Here is a 6,948-nt window from a genome sequence, read left to right on the forward strand (position 1 = left end):
TACTCAAATATGAGTAAATTTACTCAGCCCTCACACTCACGGTGAGTATCGAGAGTGTTTGCTGTGAGGAAGCCTACTCGATTTGTGAGTGTGAGTGGTTTTCCGAACTCTGATAAAAATGCAAAAAATAGAGAATTGTTCAGCTTTAATATGGAATTGCTGAACAAGTACTTATATTATTGTGTGTTTTTTTGAAAATATACTTGGAATATTACAAAGAAAAAAAAAACAATAATTGAGTATGTATATTGTGTATTTATTGTTAAATGTTCAATAACAGTTTTTTTTTGATAAAATTTCGGTTTTTAAACATGTCATTTGTAATTTATATAAATTTAAAGATTCGATTTGTATACAAGACGTGAAGATCTTTTTTCACAGTTTAACAAAACAAAACTTAAATATCTGTTGAATTTTTTTAATAACCTCAAAAATGAAATGAATGAGGTGAATAAAAACAATGTTACTATAATTTTTAGTGATTTTGATGTTATGATATAATTTTTCTGCGCGTTTAATATATTCTGAAGAAAAAAGCAAATAAAATCACAAATTGTAATTATTTAAATTTTACAAAGCCTTCGATTTGACAACATGTGGTGAATTTATGTTGCCAAAATCAAGAAGTGTTTTGTTATGAAATAATTATTTTACATTTGTGTGGACATCATCCAAAAATAACGTAAACCGTCCCCTCCAGAATGATGGGTAGAGATTCAGAGACCATCCATAAATCACGTGATGTACGAAATAAACGATTTCTCAACTATTTAAAATGAATTAAATGCATCATGTTTTTCTATGATTTATGATTTATTCACGTCGTTTGCACGTGTTTAAATTTTTTTCGAAGGAATTAAGTTTCTCAAAACGTTGTTTCATTATCAAATGGCCCAAGGTTCTTTTTCCTTTAAATCCATCATGATTTGAGTAAGAATAAATAAATTGATCCTCCTAAAGCTTAAGGTTTTGTAGTTCCAAATGGTTGCAAAACAACTTAGATCATTTTTGTGAAGAAATCTGGATGTGGATCCGAATTCGGAGGAACAAAATTATTAAGTTTGCTCTTATTTTTCTCTAAGACAAAATTTTGTAAAACAATTCACTTCTTTTTGAACAAAAAAAATAAATAAAAAAAATCGTTAAAAAAGACGATTAATTTTCTTTGATTTTTTTCCCAAATTTGTTTATCAATTTCTTGGGTGCCCTTTTGTTTCACCTGGGGGACTCAAGCTGGCCGGATCTGACCTGGCAAACTTGAGGGGCAATTTTCAATCCGGATGTGCTTGACGATAGGGCTTTGTGCCACTCTCCAACATTACTGCATTTATATATGTGAACCGAAGTGGGTCCAGCTTCTTTGTGGAAATGATACGGACTGTTTTGCGAGGTGGCCAGTTGGGACTGGTGCCAGTGGCCACACTGCTGGGCCAGTAATCAACTACTCGTGTTGCTATACACCCATGTCACTTTTAGTTGCTTTACAGCGAAATTGGAGAAGTGGGGTCGAACAGCTGAACAGGGAGAAACTGATAACCCAGTAATTCGTCAGCCAATGGTAATGGGTTCCATTTCAGCTGTTTTGTCGAGTCATTTGATGTTTATTAGGATTCATATGGTAGAGAAATGAATCTCATTAATTGTTTTATTTTATTGCTAAAAACAAGGCATTGAAAACTGCCAAATGTTTATATTTTTTATGAAAAGAAATAAAAAAAAACTAAATTTTATCAAAAATTTTACTATTACTTTGTAATCAATCCATGTTTTCGCCACTTTTCGCTATTATAATTTTAAATATTACTTCCATTTGCTCAGCTGGAATGCAAAGTAAGCAAATTACAGCAGGCCGTAAAGAAAATAGGTTAGTATTCCTTTGAAGCGTTACAACATCCTAAACAACAACAATAAAAAACGATCAAACACTACGCACTTACACTTGCGAGTTTTATCGGGGTATTTGTGTACTTACAAATCAGCTCTAGTGGAAACAAAATAAATAAACAAGCCCAATTAGCCGAGTTGTGCGAGTTAAACTGAGTGCACAGTATGTAAAATTCAGTTTCAAATATCATTTCTTATGTCATTTTGTATTTTGTTTTTTCATTTTCCGTTCTACAAATTGATTTGCTACTTCAAACAAAAATTTAACTATTTTGACGATTTTTTTCGCTGTGCAGTAAAGTGTTCATGTGTGTCCAGTCCACCAGCAAACACCTCCTGTAGTTCTCCTTCTCCTTCGAGCTCTCATTGAAACCTGTGCTTTGAAAATCAGTCGATACACGGTAGTAAAATGATTTGTTTACCAATATTCTCACGTATAAGTTCTGCTGATGATGGTGGCGGCCTCAAGGTAACGGGCGTGCAAATGAGGCAAAGCAGTTAAATATTACAAAAAATAATAAATAAAAAAAACGAGAAGCCAGGAAACCAGCAAAACTGCTCTTCGATAGAAACCGACGAAATTCTAAAATTAGCAATATACTTGAGTTTAGCATTTTTTTTTTTGTTCAGAAGTGTTGATGAAGGGCAAACCTGCGCCGTTTGGTCAAAGTCGCAAATGGAAAAAAAATCCACTTTGCATTTCTCTGACCAAACATTGCGCAAGTCGTTTCGTCTTAACACCTAAACTACCATGCAAGCGAAAAAAGGCGAAGTCCAACTTCAAACAGCTGCATCTCGGCTCCCTGTGGACGGATTTTCAAAATTCAAGAAGCAAAAGATGCGGACAGATCTCTAGATTATTTTGCTTTTTGAAAAGTCAAAAACAGAGGCACTTACCCTAAGTTATTCCCAAAACCAACCAGGTAACTTTTTTTTAGCCCTCTATTTTCTAGTTGTTTTGCATTTTGGATCGAATGTTGAATGACAATTTGTTTAAAATTTTATCATAATGCAAGTTACAGTACAATTATAATACCCAATACCATATTGGACCGATCTGGCCACATTGGGACCGGTTCCAGGTTCTCCGGTGGAACCCGGAATATCCCAACTACGGAGTATTTTCAAGAAATTTATTAGAGTGGCAATATGGGTATCAACTTCAGCATTTTCAAAATCAAGCTCATTGATGACGCTAATACCCATTTTGGACATATCTGGCCATTTTGGGACCGGTTCCAGGTTTTCCGGTGGAACCCGGAATATCCCCAATTACAGAGCAATTTCAAGAATTTTATTAGAGTGGCAATATGGGTATCAAAATTTATCATTTTCAAAATCAAGCTCACTGATGACGCTGAAAACCATTTTGGACATATCTGGCCACTTTGGGACCGGTTCCAGATTCTCCGGTGGAACCCGGAATATCCCCAATTCTACAGTATTTTCAAGAATTTTATTAGAGTGGCAAAATGGGTATCAAAATTCAGCATTTTCAAAATCAAGCTCATTGATGACGCAAAAAACTATTTAAGACATATCTGGCCACTTTGGGACCGGTTCCAGGTTCTCCGGTGGAACCCGGAATATCCCAACTACGGAGTATTTTCAAGAAATTTATTAGAGTGGCAATATGGGTATCAACTTCAGCATTTTCAAAATAAAACTCATTGATGACGCTTATACCCATTTTGGACATATCTGGCCATTTTGGGACCGGTTCCAGGTTTTCCGGTGGAACCCGGAATATCCCCAATTACAGAGCAATTTCAAGAATTTTATTAGAGTGGCAATATGGGTATCAAAATTCAGCATTTTCAAAATCAAGCTCACTGATGACGCTGAAAACCATTTTGGACATATCTGGCCACTTTGGGACCGGTTCCAGGTTCTCCGGTGGAACCCGGAATATCCCAACTACGGAGTATTTTCAAGAAATTTATTAGAGTGGCAATATGGGTATCAACTTCAGCATTTTCAAAATAAAACTCATTGATGACGCTAATACCCATTTTGGACATATCTGGCCATTTTGGGACCGGTTCCAGGTTTTCCGGTGGAACCCGGAATATCCCCAATTATAGAGCAATTTCAAGAATTTTATTAGAGTGGCAATATGGGTATCAAAATTCAGCATTTTCAAAATCAAGCTCATTGATGACGCAAAAAACTATTTAAGACATATCTGGCCACTTTGGGACCGGTTCCAGGTTCTCCGGTGGAACCCGGAATATCCCAACTACGGAGTATTTTCAAGAAATTTATTAGAGTGGCAATATGGGTATCAAAATTCAGCATTTTCAAAATCAAGCTCACTGATGACGTTGAAAACCATTTTGGACATATCTGGCCATTTTGGGACCGGTTCCAGGTTCTCCGGTGTAACCCGGAATATCCCCAATTACAGAGCAATTTCAAGAATTTTATTGGAGTGGCAATACGCATAACAAAGTTTAGCATTTTCAAAATCATTCCAAAAAAATGATTTGAGTGTCAACAAAAAACTTTATTTTGAAAATGCTGAATTTTGATACCCATATTGCCATCTAGGAAAAGCTCCGTAATTGGGGTTGTTCCGGGTTCCACTGGAGAACCTGGAACTGGTCCCAAAGTGGCCAGATATGTCCAAAATAGTTTTTAGTTTTTATTTTAATCAATGAGCTTGATTTGGAAATGCTGAATGTGGCCAGATATGTCCAAAATGGTCTTTAGCGTCATCAATAAATGCTGAATTTGGATACCCATAATGCTCCCCCAATAAATTTCTTGAAAATACTCCGTAGTTGGGATATTCCGGGTTTCACCGGAGAACCTGGAACCGGTCCCAAAGTGGCCAGATATGTCCAAAATGGTTTTCAGCGTCATCAATGAGCTTGATTTTGAAAATGCTGAATTTTGATACCCATATTGCCACTCTAATAAAATTCTTGAAAATACTCTGGAATTGGGGATATTCCGGGTTCCACCGGAAAACCTGGATCCGGTCCCTAAGTGGCCAGATATGTCCAAAATGGTTTTCAGCGTCATCAATGAGCTTGATTTTGAAAATGCTGAATTTTGATACACATATTGCCACTCTAATAAAATTCTTGAAAATACTCTGGAATTGGGGATATTCCGGGTTTCATCGGAGAACCTGGAACCGGTCCCAAAAAGGCCAGATATGTCCAAAATGGTTTTCAGCGTCTTCAATGAGCTTGATTTTGAAAATGCTGAATTTTGATACACATATTGCCACTCTAATAAAATTCTTGAAAATACTCTGGAATTGGGGATATTCCGGGTTTCATCGGAGAACCTGGAACCGGTCCCAAAAAGGCCAGATATGTCCAAAATGGTTTTCAGCGTCTTCAATGAGCTTGATTTTGAAAATGCTGAATTTTGATACCCATATTGCCACTCTAATAAAATTCTTGAAAATACTCTGGAATTGGGGATATTCCGGGTTCCACCGGAGAATCTGGAACCGGTCCCAAAGTGGCCAGATATGTCCAAAATGGTTTTCAGCGTCATCAGTGAGCTTGATTTTGGAAATGCTGAATTTTGATAATATGGGTATGGCCACTCCAATAAAATTCTTGAAATTGCTCTGGAATTGGGGATATTCCGGGTTCCACCGGAGAACCTGGAACCGGTCCCTAAGTGGCCAGATATGTCCAAAATTGTTTTCAGCGTCATCAATGAGCTTGATTTTGGAAATGCTCAATTTTGATACCCATATTGCCACTCTAATAAAATTCTTGAAAATACTCTGGAATTGGGGATATTCCGGGTTCCACCGGAGAACCTGGAACCGGTCCTAAAGTGGCCAGATATGTCCAAAATGGTTTTCAGCGTCATCAATGAGCTTGATTTTGAAAATGCTGAATTTTGATACCCATATGGCCACTCTAATAATATTCTTGAAAATACTCTGGAATTGGGAATATTCCGGGTTTCATCGGAGAACCTGGAACCGGTCCCAAAGTGGCCAGATATGTCAAAAAAGGTTTTCAGCGTCATCAGTGAGCTTGATTTTGGAAATGCTGAATTTTGATAATATGGGTATGGCCACTCCAATAAAATTCTTGAAATTGCTCTGGAATTGGGGATATTCCGGGTTTCACCGGAGAACCTGGAACCGGTCCCAAAGTGGCCAGATATGTCCAAAATGGTTTTCAGCGTCATCAATGAGCTTGATTTTGAAAATGCTGAATTTTGATACCCATATTGCCACTCTAATAAAATTCTTGAAAATACTCTGGAATTGGGGATATTCCGGGTTTCATCGGAGAACCTGGAACCGGTCCCAAAGTGGCCAGATATGTCCAAAATGGTTTTCAGCGTCATCAGTGAGCTTGATTTTGAAAATGCTGAATTTTGATACCCATATTGCCACTCTAATAAAATTCTTGAAAATACTCTGGAATTGGGGATATTCCGGGTTCCACCGGAGAACCTGGAACCGGTCCCAATGTGGCCAGATCGGTCCAATATGGTATTGGGTATTATAATTGTACTGTAACTTGCATTATGATAAAATTTTAAACAAATTGTCATTCAACATTCGATCCAAAATGCAAAACAACTAGAAAATAGAGGGCTAAAAAAAAGTTACCTGGTTGGTTTTGGGAATAACTTAGGGTAAGTGCCTCTGTTTTTGACTTTTCAAAAAGCAAAATAATCTAGAGATCTGTCCGCATCTTTTGCTTCTTGAATTTTGAAAATCCGTCCACAGGGAGCCGAGATACAGCTGTTTGAAGTTGGACTTCGCCTTTTTTCGCTAGCTTGGTAGTTCGCGGGATAATATTGAGGATGGTAGTTTAAGTGTTAACACATCGACAAATTGAATCAAGATGATTCAATCGGCGAAGAAACTGAACAGAAAAACCAGTTTGAACCGACCCCTTTGTGCTGAGACGAGCTGGGGGGATGATGGGACATATGTCACAAAGAGTTCCGACCTCCGAGCGCGTCGATTCGAGATGATGATGAAATCGACGGATTTTAGCGTCGTCACGATTGACACTCGTCGTCGTTCGGAGGCTTCGCGTATGGAGAACTCAAAAGATGGCTATTTTCCTG

Source organism: Culex pipiens, chromosome 2, assembly GCF_016801865.2.
Source record: "Culex pipiens pallens isolate TS chromosome 2, TS_CPP_V2, whole genome shotgun sequence".
Lineage (NCBI taxonomy): Eukaryota > Metazoa > Arthropoda > Insecta > Diptera > Culicidae > Culex > Culex pipiens.